Genomic DNA, 23,381 nt, shown 5'->3' with positions numbered 1-23,381 from the left:
CTTCAGTTTTGTAGTTTTTGTCGCTGTCCTTCTTGTTACTTCGTAGCGTTCTTTGCTGTCCGTCACAGTCATTTTCTGAGTATACTTGAAGATACCGTCGTATTTAGTTCGCGCTTTAACGAAGCTTTAAACAAAGGTGGATTGCAAATATAAAGTGTGTACGTCCAAAATAACGTACAATACTTTATTTTAAAGTACGGGTGGCAACCCTTATTGCAAGCCACGGTGTTTCTAACTCGATAATTACATATCCGAGGAAAGTTTTCGATTGCGGAGAGCTAATTTAATAATAACGAATAAAGTATAAAATGTGACGAAGAACTAATGAATTAATTCAACGAATATTTGCTGCTTTTGCAAAATTTGTTTCTTTCTTTTTTTTTTTTTTTTAGAAAAAAGCAAAGTCGTGCGAATTGAAGTAAAAATATTGAAGGTAGAATTAAAACTTTCGTAACAATGATATGTGTTAAAGTATGTAAAGAATGTATTCTCTACTCTTGTCTCTCGATTTATTTAATTCGCGCTACAGCTTCCTTGGCTATTGTATACGCTTTATTAAAGCAAGTTATGAAGTTTATGAATGCTACGTCCACGGTATTGACTCTGGAAAGAAATACGACTTTGATATACTTCCGGCGAGGGAAGATGAACCGGCGAGTTGTAAATAATGAGAATTCCATTCGACGGAGTTACTCCTCTCTTCCTCGAAATTTCTCCTTTTGTGTAAAAGTATAGCGCGCCTTACGAATACTCGTAATCTAGCAAAGCTCGCGTATATCCGGCAGGTAATTCGAAGTTCAAACTATTTCTCCAGTTTTTCTCTTACCCTCGAGGGATACTATCTCACCCTCCTCCTTCCTTTTTTTTCCCATTTTCGCGCGTTTGCATTTTTCACGACACGAGTGAAATTCACCGCTGAATTCCTTGCTCGAGATCTCGTCGGTTGCTTTATATCGTGGCCGTAGAAACCGTGGAAAGGGTAATGCATTTCCGTGCGTGGCAGAAGTGTTCCCCGATTGCACAAAGCAGATTGCATAATCAAGCCGGGACTTAGTAATAAATAAGTTGAAAAAGACTTTATCCGCGCTAGAGCAAGATACACGAGGATTGCTCCGAGCGATTTTCTCTACCATAATCCGTTAAAGAGGAATTATTCCCGAGCGACTAACACAGTCACAATTACCGTGATCCTGCATCGCAAATTAATTTTGGAAGCTTATTAATTTTGATTCATCTACAATATAATGAAGTCATAAAATGCGTAAAATCATTAACTGTCAACGATTGAAAATAGACGAAAGAATTTTAGAGAATAAATTAACACAATTTTACGATTTAATTATCTTTTACATTGCACTATTTGAGATACATACACACACAATAGCGAGAATGGCGAGATAGTCACAAATAAAAATAATTAAATTTTTATTCGGTGCTACAAAATAAAGTGCTTACATGTCCAGATGTAACATTAGCTGACGCGTTAGTACTCTTTTCTAAACTTGCGGTCGCGGAATGTGGCCCAAGAGAGAATATCTGTTTTTAAAAATGGGGTATAGCAAGCAAGAATCTCTCTCTCCCTTTTTTCTCACCCGTCAGAGCAGTGAACTTTTTTTCGCGTTTCCCACTATATGAAGAAAAAAATATGCCCGCGTCGTATGAACGAGACAGCGGAGGATAGAAGACTTCGCTGCCGCGAAGTTAAAAAAGGAAAAAAATGGAAGGTCGTTTCTCTCGTGCCACCATATGTAATAATGTCATATAATTTTGCCGAGCGTGAAGCTTTTCAACGACGATGTAAATCGTCTTGCGCGATGCGGATTGGAATCGATTAGATGCTTTCGCGCAGTTTAAGAGTTGGGAAATTACTTGCTTCCTGGAGATATTTCGTACTCTACCGAATAGCGCGGGACGGTTGCATTATCGTGCTACAGCCGGTAATAAGCTGGTGCTGTGAAACGCGCGGATATTCAATACAACATCCGCGGTCGCATACAACGTTCCGTGAAGCAGCGCCTTGTGCATCCGCACAATGCGCAAGTTGCGAGTGCACAAGGCGCCATATTGTGAAACCGCATCGAACCGTGTCAAAGCGACGATGTTTCGTGCAAATCTGAAGCACGAGCTCTCGCGGTCTCTCCCTCCGATCCCCGGCACTTGCAGAAGCGGCAAACTTTGTAAGCGTGTCGTGGTGGTTGGTCGCGTGTGTCGCGTATATAAAGTCTCTCCTCGGTGAATTACAACTACGTTCGCGAACGTGTCGATGAAAAGGATCGTATCCCTAAACTTGACAATGCACCCATGTCGGATGTGGCGAATGCGAGATTGTAAACGCGACGATTGCGCAGCCGCGAAGATTAATATCCCCGAAAAGATTCTTTGTATATGTTTGATTATTAAATGATAAACAATGTTTATCTCGCGAAATTTTCATAAAATATTTATATAAGAGTAATATTATCCTTCCGCAAGCTTTTGCGAATTTCGCTTCTACATCGCGCCTGGAAATCGAAATTGATTCGTCGAAATTGTTTTACGCTAAAGCAAACAGTTTCTCGAGATATCAAGTGTAGTTCCTTGGGCTTTGCAATTGCTCGCGAATAAATTGTTTCGCTCGTCGGAATAGCGAGTGTAGCGGACGATGACGTAAACCGCGGGATTTCGTCTCGTACGCGCCGAAGGTTTCCGGAACAGTTTGAAGGAATTTCCGGAGTAATTAAGTATCAACCTGCTCCTCTTCCAGCGAGTCTTCGGTTGCACGTCTGTTTCCGCAATCGGTAACGAGTGGCGGTTTCCGTTTCCATTTGGCCGATCTGAACGGCGTTAGACCCGTTCTCACGGGGGTTGTCGAGTTTTCTTATTGGATGTCAGCCACGTCGTAAAAGAGTGTTCGAACGCGGTGAGAAAGGCTCGGAAAGTGGACGAAACGATGGCTTAAGTACATTGGACCCTCGAACGATAAGTTTCTTGATTTCTTCTTGCACTCCCCCAACTTCTTCTTCTTTCCCTTGCCCGCCTCTCCTTTCCTTTCTGATATTACTCCTTTTCATTCGTCTCCACAAAAGAGAACGACATCGTAAGAAGGAAGGAAGGAAGGAAGGAAGGAAGCGAGTAAGTTCAGCGATTCCCCTCCCTCCATTATCGCCGCAAACCAACCCCCTTTGTTTAGCGTACCGTGAAGTCGGCTCGCTTGTCCGCAAACTTTAAATGCCCTTTCATCGCTTCTTCCTTCCGGCGGGACAAATCGCTGCTTACAGACTTTCTACCCTACCCTTTTTCCCGCCTTCTCCCTCCGGACGCGATTAAATCTTGGCGCGTGGGTACCATTATAGTCCCCGAGTGGCTGGTATGGAGTGTTCAACAAAGACTGCGAGGGGAGAGTTTCCTCTATCGTTATCTTCCGAATTCAAATCTCCAGAGTGTCTCTTGAAGAATATCGATATTCACAGTGAGAGTTTCTTTTATTCCCCCATAGGTCTCGCGAGATATCTTAATCACGTCTGGTTAAATCTGCCGGAATTCCCTCGGCTAGTGTAATTTTATGCGATTTAATTAAGCAGGAAAAACTCAAGGACAGAATACGGATTATTGCAGAGAAACGTTTATTTTTCGCTCTTTCTCTCCCTCGTTTACCCGACGAATGTAAAACTTTCGTAGCGTTATCAAAACCGTTTCGCCATCGCTTTATCGCCTTTTAAAAATTTTTTTACTTGTTCAAACACAATTGCGTATCCAATGGCTTGAATGGCTATTTCGAAATAAAATTAAAAGCTTTACAGTGTTGCACGTTACATGTCACTTCCAAATATTTACACATTCAGCGGATACAGAGAGTATAGCGATGATTCCGTAAATAAAATAATTGCGTGCATTAATTCAGAATTTCAACTGGAGTTAATTAACCCAGTATGTGCAGATGACATTTGGGCATTTGTCGTAGATACATTGAATGTAAGTGTATTTAAATTGGAAGCAAAATTTTGCTTATTTCAAGAAACTGTCATATCTGCTATATTTAAGTGCGTTAACGTTATGTCACTATTCATAAAATCGATTTTTAATTAATATTTTTTATACACAAAAGACATGAAAAAATCTTTTAAACTACAAATTTCTCATATATCAAATTAGTTTATGAAATTTTCTAAATACTTTTTTTTGCTAATTTATTTTTTGTAAAGATTTTTTTTAAAGATGTGTGTAGGTTTTTTTCACTTCTATCAGTTTTTCATTCATACACTCATCAATATTCAAATGCGTTAAAATATAAAATAAATCAGACGATAAAGCAAATCAGGTTTTATTAATGCTAGGTATACAGCTCGCTAAGTGATTTGAAATTCACCATCGGTTAGTGACAACTAAGATGAGAGAGGTGGTGAATACAGAACTGAGTCAAAGCAATGTTGACACACCGTTCGATGTCGGGCCACCACCGTCACGAAGTTGATTGTATCGCACAAAGTACAGCTTCGATCTCTCGAGGGGCCTATCGTATCGGGACGTCGCTGCGGCCAGTGTTGTTTGCTCGGTAAATATTTTTGCAGTCGGCGAGTGTTGGCGCATCTCATTAATGGGAAGCGTTCTGTTAAATACTGTGCGAGTAACAAGACAAATCGAAGTATTCCCTAAGTAAAGTACGGCACACATTAGCGCTGTTCCTCCGCGTACTTAAGCTCCACGGCAGCTTACTAATTCACTGTTATTAGTAAAACTGGAAGTAACTAATACTGGTATATTCATTAATGTTGCACATTCGAATTAATTAATCGAGAATACAATTCGAGAATATAAAAAAAATGTGATTATATTTTTTATAATCGTGATGTTTGGTGATCGCGGGAAAGAAGTTGAAAATCAAGCGCATTCTTTGCATTCTGCTCTTCGCATTTGCGTTTTCCCGAAGATGCGAGGCGGCATTTTATCGACATTTTAACTCTCTTTAGCTTTCGCGCATTAATCACACGAGCGAAAGGGAGCTTCCTCAACGAATTCGCTGAAATTAGATTACTTTCCGTCTCGCGCTTCATGCGCGTAAGCACGAATGCGCTCGAAGACGCGCTCGACGAGCGAACGACGTCGTCGAAAGAAATAAAAGAGAAAATGGCCGGAAAGGGGGAAGTCGGAAAAGATGGTCTTCTACGCGCGTTGAATGAGACGTATATTCACCTGCGCGACGACGGTACTCTTCCACGGTACACTTTTCATGAATACGGTGGTTCAAGAGCTTCGCGACAGCTTTGGAAGGGGATGAAGAGGAGGAGCCGGCATTTCGTTTGGAACCGGCGGAATTATTTTCTTAGCGTTTATTCCACTCCGTCGGGGGTGAGACGCCCGCGTCTCTTTATCTCCTCGTTTCCACGAGAGTGGGTCAAACCTCTAAGATGTCTCTCTTGATTTTCTTTTTCTTTCTCTCGCCTACACACACACAGTAGAAGAATAACAGTAACCGCGGAAAACCACCGCGACTTTGCATGCGACGCAACGCTCCGCGTCTTTCAGTGAGCTTGATGGATTCGACGATTTAAAGCGAATGCGAAAAGAAGCCAGCAGCTCTTTACGTTGAACGCTTTAATTGTCGCGGTATTTTAATGCCTTTTCTCGCGTGGTTAACTGTGAACTCATCTCGTCTTCTTGATAAGACGATTTAGCGATATGAGAAGAGACTGAAACTATATATCTAGCGTTGATTTATTTTGATCTTACATTTCTGTTATTTATTTGAACATATATAATAAAATAATTTAGATGATTCATTTTATAGATTCTTTTTTTGAGCAAAAATATTATTGCATAATAATATAAAATTACAATTCCTAAATAATCTGAAAAAAAATTATTAAATATATATGGTATGATATACAAGATATTATATAAATATATGAATTATAATTTAATCTTTGCAATCCATTTTATTTTTTATGTTAACTATATGATGCATTACGCAAATAAAACCAGAATTACATGCGATATTTCCTCGATATTTTGACGTTTACAAAAGAAAATTGCGCAAACAAGGATTTACATATTTGTTTCGCAAAATATTTCTATTTCATAGTGAACGAAAAGTGTTTTGATATCGTGCAATCAACTAGATTCAATCGGAATAAGCCGATTAAATATTTTCTCTTTTCGTCGCGAAATTTGTTGGAAAATCTGTTACGGCTTAAAGAAGAATGTTTGATATCACGTATTTACAGTATTTTTATAAATATTACTTTTATCCTAATTAAACATATCTAAATCTTTGCTGCGTAATTGCAGCAATATTTGTGTTTAGTACATTTAACAAGATATGTTTAATCAATTCTTTCGCGTCGTTAAATGCACGGATTGCGTTAATTATATGTACATATATAGTTTGATTTGTGTTTACACGTTTGGCGAAATCTTGTCCGATACTGCGCGTCGTCGTCGTCATCATGGGGCAATTCCTTTCTTCTTTTTTTTTTATCCATACGTGGCCCGAGCTCATCTGTCACAGCCAGCATGAGGCGCGCGTCGTTCTTCTCGCTTTCGCGAGTAGAACAAATTGTACCTGACAGCAGGACACGGCCGGTGAGTAATGGCTTTTTGGAGGGGTGGTTAGCCCTGTTTGTACGTCGAGAGTCACTGCCGGATCACTCTTCTGTTTTCACCGTCGACTGCGTTGACACGCCCCTTGAATACGCGCCTCCACGTCTATGCTCATTATGATCAGCATTGTGCGCACGCTGGTTCGGAATAAAAGCATTAAAAATTACATAGAGGGGTGGTCCTCGCACGTGAATGTCAGATATGACATAGCGAAATTACGATGTCTCCAAAGCTCGCTGGAAAAGGCATCTGTTTGTTGAAAGAGGATAGATTCCTTTTCTCTCCATATTCACTTTTCCTTTTGCTTGATAATTAATGTAATTCTTTTTCATGAAAATATGATATGACGTAATGTAAGATGACACATTTAATTAATAATAAAAAGATAAATGTTAATAAAATTACATAAATATATATTATATGTATACATAAATATACATACATATGTATAAACTTTGTTAAAATCTAAAATGAAGAAGGAAAAAATACCTTAGACACGGACAAAAATGGAATATAAATTTTAAAAAATTCAGATATGCACTCATTTTTTGAAATTGTATTTGCGACTACGTAATGAGAAGAGAATCAAGCGTTAAAGAGGTTTCTTTTTAGAAAGTCGCATTTGCGGTTAGATAGGCGAAGTGCTAAAAATTCTTTTCTTTTCGTTCTGATTGATGTCTTTTTATCCTTGTGATTTTTGTGACGCTTTAAAGCTTCTTTTGCAAAAGCAGGGACAGAGATTGATAGAAAGGCACGCTCTTGAGTGCGCCAGACTGACGGATTCTCTAGGCTTTTATATTTGCACAATTCCATCTTTTAATTCACACTTCGTTTCCGAAAAATATGCCCGCGTCACTATAAATGCCGCACCCTGTATATATATATATAAAACACAAATAATTGTTTTAAAAAATACATTGTAAATAAGAACATACTTTTTCTTAAAAACAATTATTTTCTTTATACCAATTGATTTGTCTCATTATTTTGTACATAAAAGTATTACAGTAAGATTGTCGAAAACTAAATATTTTACGAAATATTTTATTTTTTATATCAAAATATGTTAGATTAAATAACTCGAAAAGCACTTAATGAAAAAATACTTTACTATAGTGTTTTGAAAAGCTTTCGAGATAAGCTACAAGAATATGCAATGAAAAATAGAGGGTTTTATTTAAAAAAAATTGACTTGGGTCCTACTGGGCCCAACACGGACCCCCGATCCAAAATCTAATAAGATCGTCTATTGGCTCTCTTTAAACCCTACAACTTTTGTCTGAAACATTTTTCTCTGAAATGCATTGTTCAAGAGATTTTGAGATCGTCATTTAAAATGGGACACACTGTATACATATATGCATACACAATTATGTACATATAAACAATTGCAATTAACTCTTTGAAAAAACAAAGAATTGATCGATATCGCGAGATATTACAAATTTTATCTTGGAACATAGCATTTCATTATTAAAGCCGTCCAAATCTGATTTCTGTATCTCCGAAACTGTCCAGATATTAATTTTCATCGAACAGTAAAAGATTTCTTAAAAATCAATTAAAGTGCCGTGACCGAAGATAAACGGCTTTCGTACTCGCTTAAAAGTTTCATCGGCGGAATTACGAAGAGATAAGCAGATCGCACAAATAAGAACGAAAAAAACTCGCGATGAAGTTCTCAGCACCTCCGTGCCAATCTTCCCGCCTCCCGCTGAGCCGCTCATCGCCGTACTGGAAGCGGAAACTTTCGCTGTAGAAAATTCAATAAGGACTTTCGGATCCTAAGGGTTCCTAATTATGTGGGCATTAATACGCAATTAAAGTTCCCCTCGTTAAGTCTGTCCTTGCTTTCGTGTAGCTTCGGCGCTCAAAGCGAATATCTCTCCCCTAAATAAGAGAATGGTAGGAGGGTAAAATAGAGAGAGATGAAGAAAGAAAGAGAAGAGAAGATAGCCGGAAATCGACACCCGCTCTCTCCTTCCTCCGTCGTTTTCCTTCAGAGAGACATTATTATTATCCGATACCGTTGTAACGCCCTTACGTAGATTCCCTTCGTTTAATGGTGGCTTTCATGCTCTTACAATCCGCCACAAGTTTCGTGATAATTCATTCTATCCAGTTTCCGCCTTTGCGCGAATACAAAGACTATGGGACAGGACGGGCGATGGCGTGGAAATTCCTGTTCAAAGAAGACGAGTACAAGCTGCTTCATTTCTCACAAAAAGAGATACTTCCGCGGAGAAATTAGCTCGTGAAGCACCACGAGAATAAGCTCGATGCCAATACTGTGCAGAGTATTGCTTTAATTCTTCAACTCCTCGACAGAATCAAATATCCGTCACATTTTTTTTTTCTAATTCAAGAGCGTGTGACGTCTCGGACACATCGTACATCATATTCGAGTAACGCTACGGGAAACACGTAATTAATTGCAATCATTTTCGTGATCGTGCTGGGGCGCGCAGTGGGATGCCAGAGCGATAAATTGTGGCCATTTCCGACGTCTGGAATCTGCGATGCGATAACCATTCCTAAAGGGCTAAATGTCGTATATCGATCGAAAGATGCAGCCCATTTCAGAGAGAGAGAGAGAGAAAGAGAATAAGCCTAATAATATCTTCAAATATTATTTCTCTTTCGTGTTCCGATATTATATACACTTTACTATGAAGAAATATAATTTTAATCGAATATACTCTGTTACACATATATATAACGGATACCTTACAATTCAATATATTTTTCTACTGAAATTCTCACAATATTCCATCGAGATTTAATAACGCTCGCGTTTATTTCAACGGACAATTTATCACAGATATCTTCGCGATCTATCATATCATCGATTCGAGTATTCAATTAATATCTGGCCATCGCACAGTCCGCCCTATTTCTGCGCGTGCAGAGATTAATAACATTTGGACGAAATTTAATAACGCACATTCAGTTGAACTTATTACACAAGATTTTTGCGATATATTGGTCATGTTATGGATCCAATATTTAATTAACGTCTAACCCTCATGATTCATTCTATTTTCCACAGCCGAGATTCATAATATTCCGACGAAATTTCCATTTCCGAGTGGAATCACATGCTGGCAGTGATGAAATGAGCTCGCTCGTTCGCCAGTGATTCTCCTCGAGAGAAAGAAGCAAACCAAAAAAACCGCATTAACCGTCCTCCTCCACCCCTTCTTGCGTCAAAAATCAAGATAAAAAACGCTCTTTCAAGAGAGAGCTATGAGGTTTCACGCCACGTTCCGCGGACAGAGGACCTCATTTTAGTCAGATTGGATGGTTTCTGTTCGCTACTGTGCCACATCTTTCCATCACTCTTACTTCACTTTATTCCTCTCTCTCCATTTTCAATCCTACTACTAGAAAACGATAGAAACGCGTGCTCGGAATTTGGCAGCGATGGTGAGAATGCAATCGCGCCATGATCGGATGAGATTTTCCGATGGATAACTGACATTGTTGTTTGTGATCTGCTTAGGGAAGGATGAAGAGGGGAGTTGTTTGTAAATCGAAATCGCAAGATTGTTTCGTTTCGTAGAATCTCACGAAATACGAGAGATTTTTCCTTGCCGATTCCGCGAATATGTTCGAAGCCGATTCAGAATTTAATGATTAAATTGAGGCCAGTATCAACTAAAAGGTATTAATATCTTTGTGAATATTACGAATATTTATTTATGAATATTTGATTGAGAAAGATATATCTGAAGAATTTAATTTTGATCCAAAATGCTCTATCTCCTGTCGCGAAATATTATCTCCCTTGTTTCTATGCGACAACTCGGCGGCCCCCTTTTACTTTTTTTCATCCACGGACTTTTCATCCGTTTCCACGCTCATCAAGCTTTCTTTCGGCTGGCCGCATCAAACGAAAAGCTCCGTTCGCTCTATTGGCGGCGGACGTAAACGAAGCTCTGTTAGCAGCAGTTTTAATCGCGCGTAGATTTTTTTTCTATTCAGTTGATATTTTATTAATCCCGGACGTCTGGGGCAACACGCGAGAGTCTTATTCTATCCTATGACCTAAAAGTGAGTCGTGCCTTCAATAGCATGTTGTTTTTAACTACATCGCGTGCAACAAAATCAGAATGTTATTATCGAAGCCTCACTACTAAAGTCTTACACGGCCGCTCGCACACTATCCTTGAGTTATAATTTTCTAATTTTTTTATGGCACGATATATGAGTTGATATACTATGTGAACTTGGCAACTGACTTTTAATAAATTAAGTTATCAATACAGAAAATAATAGTATTTCTCGTTTATAATAATAATATTTGTTTATAATAACAATTGTTTGTAATAACAATAATTTTGCTTGTAACAAGAGAATCGTGTAAGGTTTCAATAATGTAAGGTTTCAATCATGAGGTTTTAATAACAGCATTCTGATCAATAGAAAAAAAATTTTATATACAGTAAAATTTTAAACAAATTGTAATTTTAGATATAAAAAACATGCAAAAGTCAATTCTGAGAGCTGAGCACATACTTTTTCACATTTTTTATCATTACTCTCTGTGAAATGCAACTTTGATTTACTTCCTGATTACTTAAATTTTAGCCGTGCATACTTCACATCGATAGACGGGTGATCATGTTAAATAGCGTGAATCGCAATCGACGCGTTTAATTTCAGTTTCCCAATACGTCTATTTCTCCGCTCGTAACACTCCGAACCAATCCAACTTTGGCGTTCGAGGTATTTAATGTACGAAACTAAAGTGTGTGTGAAGCTGGCGTATCATTTTGTGGAAACTCATAAATAATTAAAAGTTATGGCTTTATTTTCAATAGTTCTAGGGTTCTTGATAGTTTAAACAAATAGTTCCGGCCATTAAAGTATCGAAAATGCTTTAGGACAAACTGAGACGTCAACTTTGCACAACGTCTCACTTTGTCCTAAGGCATTTTCGATGCTTTAATGGCTGGAACTATTTATTTAAACTATCAAGAACTCTAGAACTATTGAAAATAAAGCCAGAACTCTTAAGGTAGTTGTCTCGCGACAATACAATCCAAAATTTTATACTCTGAGTCAACGTTAAAACATCCGATTACCTACGGTTACCGATTAAGAACTTTTGGACATTCTGTACCATTTCTGTCTATTGCCAAATCAACGTCCGCAACATTCGCGAGCATCATTTGTCTTTATTTAACTTTCGGTGAATAACAAGGATAAAATGATACCTCAATATAATTTCGGGTTTTTTTTTAATAGAATTTCTTAAGTATTCTTCTACTTTGTATTAGTTTTTCATCACTTTCTTGTTATTCTTTCTAATTATTAAAATTCGAAATTGGTGTAGAGGTGTGATACTTGGAACACTTAAACCGCTTAACTGTATATAACGTTAAGGGCGACTTTATAATATAACGATTTAAAACGCTTTAAAACTTTCCGCCTCGAGTTTTACAAAACTGCATACTGAACGATTTTGTCTCTGGGAACATTTGTGTGGACGAATCTAAAATTCTATTTCGCGAAAGCCACTACATAACCACATCATTGCACCCGAAATGATTAACAGCTGTAGTATCACAGTTACATGATGAAATGTGCTATTGTGCACTAAAATATTCATATTTGAATACCAAATTCATTTTTATTCATACAGTATAACTTTAACAAAATTATAGAATTGCATGGAAATAATTATTTTTGCGATTATTATTATTTTGTTGAAGAAAGAAACCAGATTTTAAATAAAAATATATATTTAATTTATTGATTATATTTATAAAAACTATAACATTTTTCAGGGTGTCTATACTCCGTGGAAAAACATAGAAAACTTGGAATTCTCAGGGAATTTTTTACCTGAAGAAATCAGGGAATTTTCATATTAATTCATCGTGAAACTGTCCGCGCGCGTGGCGAGGACTGCGAAATCGCGAGTAATCGTCAACGGTTCGTCTCTTCTCTTTTTTTTTTTTTATCCCGTTGATGACAGCGACGTCGACGCGCGACATGATTCGTTAATTTTCCGACGCGCCTCGAGATGCGATGACAAAATAGGTGAGAGTTTGATCAAATCGTGTTGCGTGTTCGCTTGTTTCTCCCTTTGTACGTGCCTAGTTTATCGTCGAGCTTTTTGCACCGATCGAGCGCGAAACGCTCAACATTCGCGAAAAGTTTTAATGAAAAGTTGGACGTTAATGAATTTAATAAAACAAAATTTGAGAAATTGTTTTTCGATTGCAAAAAAATATATATATGCTATATATCTATAGCGAGGAGTTATTCTTTAAATCATTTTATGTAAAGGAATAATATATTTCTCTCTTTGTTTTTAATTTACTATTTAATAGTTACAATATTTTTTATATTTCATAATATATTTTTCATTTTATGATTTTATTTGTGATTTTATTAGAGATTAATAGCGCGCAACAATAAGAACGCCATCGAGCTTGACGTTGAAGTAATCGTCCGTACTGTAGACAGTTGAAGCAATATGGTTATACGCTACCGATTTTTTTTTTTTTTTTTTGTTACTATGCTGTCAAAGCGATCATTCGAGCGCGAAAAAGTTTGCCACAGCTTCAGAAATGGCACATGGATCGCTTAATTAAAAGGTTGGTGAAAAAATCGGAATTGTTGCGCGAAGCGCGCTGGAAGCACAGCAGTCCTGTATACGTATACAGAACATTTCCGGAAATACGAAGACAACTTGAACCCCAGCATTGTGAAACCTTGAATAAAACACGTACGGTATCGGTAATAGCGTTCACCGTTCTCATTTTACCGGCCTCATTAATCTCTTCTCACCGCGCGAGGTGGTCGTAATTACGGGCGCCGTAATTCAGAAGAACAAGGCGAAATGTTCTCTATTTACGTACGGCTTTTTTTCCCGGGCGACAACGACGCTAGTGCTACACTTTCCTTGGCTGCTCTAACTCATATTGCGACGGAACATTGCTCCCGAGGAACATTGCAGTTCGGTTAAGGTGGTTCATCCGCAGCAGCGAGGCGAGAATGCGCGGCGCCAGTCGTGGAATTTTTACGAGCGACCTGTATCAAAATTTCTAACTCTCCGGAAAATTAGATATTTTTCGGGAAGAGAGAGATAGAGGGATAGGAATGCGCGCTCTTGCCCCTTGATGCGGAAATTCCAATATCACTTATAATATGAATTTTATTGTTATCTGCTACGTTTAAGAGAGGAATGTTGAATTTTCGAGAGAGGAGTGGAAAATGCAATATATGTATAAATATTTATTAGTTATTATTAATTAATGAGAATCAGGCATTTTTTCTATCTAAGTAATTTTTTCAGTTTTCTCTTTTTTTTTTTTTTTTTTTTTTTTTTTTTTACAAAAGGGAAAAATATCTCTGAAACAGCTCGTGGACTCCGCGCGAAATCTCGTTCGCATATCGATAACTGCCGCTCGATGCCGTTGCGGAGAGATCATTGTTCATGAAAATTCCACTCGCTTCATTTCCCGACCACTGTTAATCGTGCGATAAAGCCGGGAATTTCGAGAATGCCCGGCATTTCGCTCGTAAACCGGGCTCGGCGAAAACGAAACGCGGCATTTTGGAGGCCGTTGCAAAACGACGGAAAATTTGCGAAAATCGCCACCATCGCGGAAAACGGGCAGCGGTTCAAAACGCGCGACGCTGACAACGATTGCCGTTTATATCCACGCGATGGCGGCGGCGGCGGCGAGATCGCGGAATTATCCAATTTTCCGCGATGCAATCCCGACGCATACGGGATGGCGGATGGCGTGGGCGGGTAACAGCAGTCGTTCGTTCTCTCGCTGCAGAATTTCGCATGTCCAAGGCTGCTCGTGCGGCTGCTGGCGCAACATACGGCATTCACCCAACGCCAATTCGCAGACGCTCAAAGCTCTCTATTACGCCGCCAATGAGCCTACGAGTTATGATGATGATTTCCGATTATCGTCGTAGGGGAGAAGCGGGACATTCCAACGCACGGAAGGGGCACGTTTGAACGATTTAAACATCCTGGATTGCAATAAAGAGGACGCGTTCTTCTTCTGGCAGAAGAGTGCCGCTTCTGATTTGATTATGATAAACGATGTTAATTTGCGAAAATCTCAAATGACAGCGTGAAACGACGATTTGTCAATATTTTCGGCGTAGCAGGAAAGCAGAATCAATCGCCACGCATTTATTTATTATTACACGCGTAGATATCTATCGACGGTATCTCTGTCATTAATCTCGAGGATATAGCTAAGGGATTGTTCAAATCTCGACTATCTGAATAATAAATCGTTCCGGAAGTCGCGCACTGGCCGTGGGAGTATGTATCGTGTACGAGAGACGTCACGGATGCACTTACCCTGCACCCATGTAACCGGCCCACGATCTTTCTTTCCTCATATATCGTCGATTATTCCTATCGCTTCGTGCCATCGCGTCTTTGTTCGTGAGAAGTAACTGTGCTCTTTCTCTGTTGTAATATATTTATGATTTTTTATATACTGCGCGCGTTATATCTATAAGTATCTATATATATATATTTTTTTTCCCTTTTTATGTTCATTATTACTTCATTATATTTAAATTTCTAGAATTAATATATACATAATTACGGTTTATGAAATATTTTGTTAATGTAATTTCTATTCAAATGTTTTTATCGCAGAGTATCAGATTTATATCTAAACAAAATTTTCCAACTATATAACATAATCGGCGAGGTGTGTGTATTTAGTACGATGATAAAGTTATAAATAATTATGACAGGAAGTGTAAATTGCATGTCGGCGATGGTTTGTAGCGTCAGTAAATATAGATCAAATTTTCGCGAACCAACTAAAGTCCGCGAAACATATTATAACTTTATAGTTCTGCGCTCTTTATTATTTCCCCTTTACGGTGAAGTATTTTTCTTGCGTTGATTGAGAGGCCGGCGGCATAAAATCCAATAGTCTACTTCGGTCGTGCTCTATTCCACTTTTCCCGCTTAAATTTTATGACGTTGCCCCAGGAACATACGTTGAACCATTTCCGCGGAATAAGAGCGGCATACGCGCGAGTAAAAGGGAACATCGAGATTACGATTTCGTTTCAAATCGAGCGTGCGATGGAGCCGTTCCCGTTCACGCGATTATAGCGCACTGCACGTGCGCGCGCGAAAATTCACGTTAAAAATCGAAATCACCGGCTGATGCATTTTCATAGTACCATCGATAAAGCACTTGCCGCAAAAATTGCCGTCGATATGAGCACACTTGGATGAAATATCATCGAAAAATTATTCGTCACATTTTCAACCATTTTTATAATTGATTTCCACAACCAATTTCCCGAAACGAATTCTCTTGGCAAGATGAGCATATATTGGCTCATATATCTCATATATTCTCTCTAAATTTAATATATTTGATGGATATTTCCTATGTAAAACCATGCAACGAATTTTGCATTTTATAGTTTTACAATTTTACATTAAATACATATACGTAAATATGTGTGTGTTTATTTGTGCCTTCCTCGCGACAGCCTTTGTCATCTCTCTTGTAGCTTGAGCGTGACTGGTAGATGCAGCCGTATTACTATAGCTTTATGCCAAGCGTATACGTTGAATTGCGTTTGTACTAGATTGCGCAAATTGACATTATTATCTAAATAATCGTCAGGGAAGGCGGATTTCAAGCATACGTGTACCAAGATGAATAAAGGGGAGAGAATTGCACGAGACGTCTCTATAATATAATCCCCTTAAATGATAATTAGTGCACGTAACAGACGATTCTTTTCCTCAATATTTCTACGGTATAAATAAATCGAGCGAAAATGATTGTATCTAGCAATTATGTGATTATTCGTGAAGAGTGTAAATTTTTAAAATCTGTGCGTGCATTGCAGGAACTATCCAATAAAAACGAGACCGGAGTTTCTGAATGGCCTGCAAGGTTAATGCGATTGGATGATTGGCTCGATTAGCAAATTGGTCGTCGACGTATAGGACATTGGGATAAATGAGGATATGTCTATGCTGGGAACATGGTACCGTGGCAAATTGATGGGAAGGGCTCGAACGACAACGTTGATATCGTCGCTGATATATTATGAGCCGTGATTTTCGATAGCATATGCATTCGTAGTTTGTGAGTTCACACGTTCGCATGTTCGAGATGTTTTTTTATAACGCGCGTTAAAGACTAATATTATAATTGAAAAATTTTAATTTTTATGAGAGACCATCTCTTTTTATTTTTTTATCTACTAATTTTATATTTGAACGATATTATTATTTTTCCAAGAATCTTCAATATGTTTGAAGATATGAAATACTGAAAAATTTAACATAAGATTATTTTTTTTATATAATAGTAAGATTATTTTATTTATAATAAATTTTTTATTTTAAAAATATGAGGAATATTAATAATAATTGTAATGTCTCACAAAGATCGAATGCTTTCATTAAATTATAGATATGCACAAAGTTAGAGACTAAAAAGAAGGAAAGTAGGGGGAATAATAGGTAATGTGAGACATCAACATCAGACATTTCGATGTTGCAAGAGAGGGAACCGTTCATTTTGGTACTTGACATAAATTCCTGCTTCAATCGTATCTGACGAATCTTGTAAAGATCTATACAAATACGAATCGTTTGGAAGCTCGAAGAAAGAAAAAGAGAGATGAGTGCGATGATGTTTTAATAATCATGTCGTAAAGAGGGGAAGTCAGAAACAGAGCCATGCGTAACTCGAATCGAAACACGACGGTCGGATGAATCGTCGATCGATATAGCCGCCCGTATCTGGAAGATGAAGAGCTCCATCGAGAGGTCCCCCCTCCCATCCTTTCCCGGCTCTAGTGGCTTCTTCTGGCCCACCGGGGTCTATAAAAGCATCGAAGGCGCATATCGATGCGTCATCCGGTACGACGTGGGTCGTATTTTCAAGTAGACGTTTACGCGCGACTTCCTAACACGTGGGACGTCGTAAGAAACGTCATTGCGCAAGCGGCACGTGTCCCCCGATGCTGACGACGGCTTTTCCCCCTCACGAAGGTTATTACCGTTGCCTGTTTTTACCGATTGCGCACGAAAAGTAGGCGCATTACGTGGCTTCTTGCGCATCGCTAACGCGCGTCGTGAACGACATCCGGATGACCGGATATACAATATCCGGATCTCGCTTCGCCCTCTCGCGCGCGCGAATATGTTCGCTCGCTCGAATCAATCCGCTGCGATTGACTTATTAATATTTGATAAATATTTCGCTCGGAGGAAATTAAATTTAATCATGACGCAGCGGAGAAAAATTTGTAATGAGTCAAACTTTAAAATTCGAACATGAATTTTATATTTTATATATTTTATATTTTAGAAGTGTAATTTTTAAAATTGTGTAATGCGCACGAGAAAATATGTTTGTGACGATTTTAATTAGACGACGATGTTTTCAATTCGCGAGAAAGGAAAAAAAATTATATAAATAATTATTTGTAAAATAAAAAATTTTCAAAAAAAAAGTTCTCTAATTGGGTCGTTGCAATTTATCGAGATCGCCAGATTCACAGACGAGTTTTCGGGATCGATTTCAGTCGCGGACAATTCTTCGCGCGATTCGTGCTCTCTCTTTCGAATTATACTCCCGGTCCAGCCATAAATACTCGAACCGTAAACCGCGCGGCGCGTCCATAAAAAATTTAACTATGCCACCGCGGCCGTGACTTAACTCCCCGCGAGTACGGTGAATATCGCACAGCTGTGCAACTTTTTATTCACAGTCCGTGTTCACCGTCGACCATTCATTTCTTGGATCATCAACAAGGACTGACCATTCGCCTCGGAGATTTTACTGGAACGCCCGAAATCTCTCTCGGTTCCCCCGAGACGTGAAACGCGTCCATCTACAACTGCTGAAATTTTATCTTTTCATAAAACTCTTCTTTTTCTGCGCGATTACAACTATGGAGTTGTAAAATACTTGAAGAAAGACGATGATGAATGTTCTGAGTTTCTTTTCCTTTAGAAAAATGCAATTGCTGAAGAGTATTGAAAAATACATTGTCGATATTTTATGTACAGTTCAGATATATGTCTGCGTTGAGATTTACGTATAATCGATTTTAAACAGTCAATGTCGTAGAATTGCTACGCGATACATCATTGTTGGTATTTAATATAACTAAATGATATTTACTCATTAATTTCTAGCAGAATCAATATTGACTTCTATAGCGGTATGTATGAGTTGCTAATGCTCGTCAAATAATATTACATTCATTACTTAACGCACGAATGTATCTTCATGAAATATACATGGAATATACACGTCATCATTTTACACTTTCAATCGGAAAATATTAGTAGTACTTCAGTTTTGTAAAATATTAGCATTTAATGAGAATATGCACGATCTATCGAATCGCGTTTTTGGAGATGCAGGCATATAAAATCAGAGCATTGAAAATATTTCCATTACCTCGGCATTATTACATTCAAATACATTCATGAGATTTTAAATTTAGATATTGCAGATATGTTGATTTTCTCTCTCGTGCAATTTCCATCAAATTTCCATTTTGTCAAAATACAAATTTTATTCTTCTGTTTTATTTTCTCCTTTGTGTCCATATGTAGGTATCGTATACATACATAACACTCTCCACGTAATGTATATTCAATATATAATCGTACTGATTTCATCGGTTAATCGGCTTTTACTCGATTTGAACGCGAATAAATATTTAGTCATTTTTTTACGTTTTTACAAAATTAAGTTAATTAACGAGCCTTTATCAACGTAATATTAAACGTGACAAAGACGGTGTATTTTTCATTGTCGCGACATTTTTTTCCCCACACCGGAAAGCGGGGAGTGTACGTGCTTTCCGATGTGGTAAGCCGCAAAGTTGTTTACGCCGTTGTCCTGTAATTCGCGTCCGCGGAGGGCGTCGGGATAATGAACGATATTTCCGCGGAACTTCCGAGATCCGGCAAATCCCGGAATGTCTTTTACCGAAGTAACGGACCAACGAATTTTTCATGACGCGAGTTAACGCGCTTCTATGAACCGGAAGTGGATAACGAATCTGTCAAAATTGCGCAGGCTGCATCGGTGCATCGATTTAATCGTTTTTGCAATGCGCAATCAATGATCAGTATGTCGTTTGAGGAAAAGAGGTATAATGATGTCGGGAATATGCGAAGAGAAATAATGAGCAGATATCGGAATACAGCGTTGTAGTAAACAGAAATTCGAGATAAACGTTACGATCTCGTTTGCGTGTGGAATTCAGTGTTGTACATCAATTTAAGCGATTAAATTAGCAGCATCAATCAGAATTCATATTGCTTTTGTTGTGTGTGTATGTGTGATTTTAATCTATATGTATATTTCTCAATAAATCGGCACCGATAACATATGCATATTTACACATATCGGCATGTCGCCGTTTTTTAAAAATTAATTTATGCGTTGAAGTTAAACTATGTACGCGTTTTTGCATTACTCGATATTCTATAAAGGGATATATTTAATCTGCAAAAAAGAAGACAGTAAATTATCCGTTATAAATTATCACGATATTATCGACTGCCATTTTAATCAGGGATATTAGCCTGGTAGCGAGAGGATAGCCGATAAATTTCAGGAGGTCAATAACCGTATGGTGCATCGAGCCGTCCGCCTTGTATAAAAATCTTTGACCTTGCACTCGACGGGGAGAAAAAAAATTTATTCACGCATACATCGGGGAAATTTTCTGTATATACTCGCGCACTCGGAACGGCTTCGCCCACACGCGAAACGGGTCACACCCATTTAATTTCGCGGTTTCTCTTCTTTCATCTTCCCTCCTTGGATTTCTTCGCTCGTCGCTGTAATCACCTCTGTCTTCCGCTCTCCATCCAACATCTTCCAATCCTCGACGTGATCCGCGTACACTCCACCCTTCTGCTCCTCATTATGCGTCATTTATCCTTCGCACTCTCGTCGCGCTCATCCATTAACAATAAGAGAAACGGCTCGTAACGCAAAAAAAAAAAAGAAACAGTTGTTCGATCATATTTCGCTCGACTCCTCGTTACACAAATGTCAAATAGTACGATCGTGTGCGATAATATTCTTCGATCTTTCTTAGACGACGCACAATATCAAACATTTTTATTTAATTTAAAAACAGTAGAAATATTCTGCATTTTTTATTCCTTATCGTAATTTTTTTCTAATTTAATCTGAAATTTAGATTTGAATGCTCTTAAGAGAAAGTATATCAATATATTTTTTATAGAATTTTTTTTTTTAAGAATAAAAAAATCTGCGTGTGTCCTATGATGTAAGATTTTTACTTTTTCTTTATCCACTGTTTAGAGAATTTTCTTTATCCACTGTTAGAGAATGCCTTGTTCGCAAAATGTACGTCGATCGAGAAGATCGAGTGGTTATCACGCATTCTCGTTCGGTATACAAGTCGCGTACGAACGGACGTCGACCACAACAAATGTAATTTCCTCCGCCAAATTGCAATTTTGTGCCGGGTCGAAATTTACAAAATAGGACGATGTTGTAATCAAGGCATGAATTATTCAACGTTCTTTTGCAATATCTTAAGGTTGGATTTTGAGAGAGAACTTGTAAGGAGATGTTATAAAATGCAACAACATGAAATAAGAGTGGGTGGATGTATATGATAGATAGAGCAACAACGATCGCGATAAATTATATATTACAAATTGCCAGGCTTACTTCAGACAGACTGCAGAGGTATATTGTCCAAATAATTTGCTATATCATTTCGACCTATCTGATTTTATCTCATTGCCTTTTTCATGGCAAAGGGAATCGTTATATAAAAGAAACGGGCTGTTTCGTGCAATCTGTCGTGTCAGCTTCTTCGTTCAAGGAAATACTTGGCGTTCCTATGCATTCTTACACAGAATGCGACTCGCGTATACAAACGAGAGAGAATCGCGGAAAGAAAGGAATGAGGAAAAACGAGAGATAGAGGGTGCGATGCATTAGAGCGGAGGGAGACCTTCACATTTTTCTTGGCAACGTAAAACGACATTATGTGCCAGCCCGCAAGCACATAGCAAGGTTGGCTATAGTGAATAGGGGGAGGCCATGGTTCTCTTTTCAATTTAAAAATATACCGAGATTTGTCATATAATTCGAGCCCTGATGTCGATATTAGAGAAAAAGACATACCGTAATTTCTTCTTGTCGTTAACGAGTCTAAAAAATCCGAGATGCTTACGAGTCGTTTATTTTGAAAACGTCGCAATTTCAAGTCTCGAAAATTTCGCTGAAATTGAGACGACGCACAATATCAAACATTTTTATTTAATTTAAAAACAGTAGAAATATTCTGCATTTTTTATTCCTTATCGTAATTTTTTTCTAATTTAATCTGAAATTTAGATTTGAATGCTCTTAAGAGAAAGTATATCAATATATTTTTTATAGAATTTTTTTTTTTAAGAATAAAAAAATCTGCGTGTGTCCTATGATGTAAGATTTTTACTTTTTCTTTATCCACTGTTTAGAGAATTTTCTTTATCCACTGTTAGAGAATGCCTTGTTCGCAAAATGTACGTCGATCGAGAAGATCGAGTGGTTATCACGCATTCTCGTTCGGTATACAAGTCGCGTACGAACGGACGTCGACCACAACAAATGTAATTTCCTCCGCCAAATTGCAATTTTGTGCCGGGTCGAAATTTACAAAATAGGACGATGTTGTAATCAAGGCATGAATTATTCAACGTTCTTTTGCAATATCTTAAGGTTGGATTTTGAGAGAGAACTTGTAAGGAGATGTTATAAAATGCAACAACATGAAATAAGAGTGGGTGGATGTATATGATAGATAGAGCAACAACGATCGCGATAAATTATATATTACAAATTGCCAGGCTTACTTCAGACAGACTGCAGAGGTATATTGTCCAAATAATTTGCTATATCATTTCGACCTATCTGATTTTATCTCATTGCCTTTTTCATGGCAAAGGGAATCGTTATATAAAAGAAACGGGCTGTTTCGTGCAATCTGTCGTGTCAGCTTCTTCGTTCAAGGAAATACTTGGCGTTCCTATGCATTCTTACACAGAATGCGACTCGCGTATACAAACGAGAGAGAATCGCGGAAAGAAAGGAATGAGGAAAAACGAGAGATAGAGGGTGCGATGCATTAGAGCGGAGGGAGACCTTCACATTTTTCTTGGCAACGTAAAACGACATTATGTGCCAGCCCGCAAGCACATAGCAAGGTTGGCTATAGTGAATAGGGGGAGGCCATGGTTCTCTTTTCAATTTAAAAATATACCGAGATTTGTCATATAATTCGAGCCCTGATGTCGATATTAGAGAAAAAGACATACCGTAATTTCTTCTTGTCGTTAACGAGTCTAAAAAATCCGAGATGCTTACGAGTCGTTTATTTTGAAAACGTCGCAATTTCAAGTCTCGAAAATTTCGCTGAAATTGCATCATCGCTCGCACAAGCGGCTCATATATAGCGAAAAATATATAGACAGCACGGGTCCCCTATGAGACCCTCTTCCCCTGGATCAAAATCTATGGACGCCCTTGCTTGGACTCGTGCCAACGCGCGCTGCTTTCACTTCGAACCGTAGCACGAAGTTACTCTCCCGGTGCTCGATCAACGTCGCCGATCATCCTTTGCCCGTGATACGCACACATGCGTTTGACAGGGCCATCGGTTGGACGATTATCAAATTACATCAATTTCCCCGTACTTTTGCCGGCATTCGCGACGCGGCAAACGAAACATCGAACTTCGTTTCTCCTGCTGAGATTCTAATGACATTA

At 38.3% G+C, this 23,381-nt stretch overlaps 1 protein-coding gene across 1 annotated transcript in view; it reads left to right on the top strand.

Annotated features, from left to right (window-relative positions):
* LOC115245927 (CD151 antigen-like) overlaps nucleotides 1–23,381 on the top strand; it is a 110,571-nt gene that overhangs the window by 38,345 nt on the left and 48,845 nt on the right. The gene's annotated exons all lie outside the window — the stretch shown is intronic.

Source organism: Formica exsecta, unplaced genomic scaffold (assembly GCF_003651465.1).
Source record: "Formica exsecta isolate Colony F162 unplaced genomic scaffold, ASM365146v1 scaffold137, whole genome shotgun sequence".
NCBI lineage: Eukaryota > Metazoa > Arthropoda > Insecta > Hymenoptera > Formicidae > Formica > Formica exsecta.
This window is presented reverse-complemented; position numbering and strand designations above follow the sequence as displayed.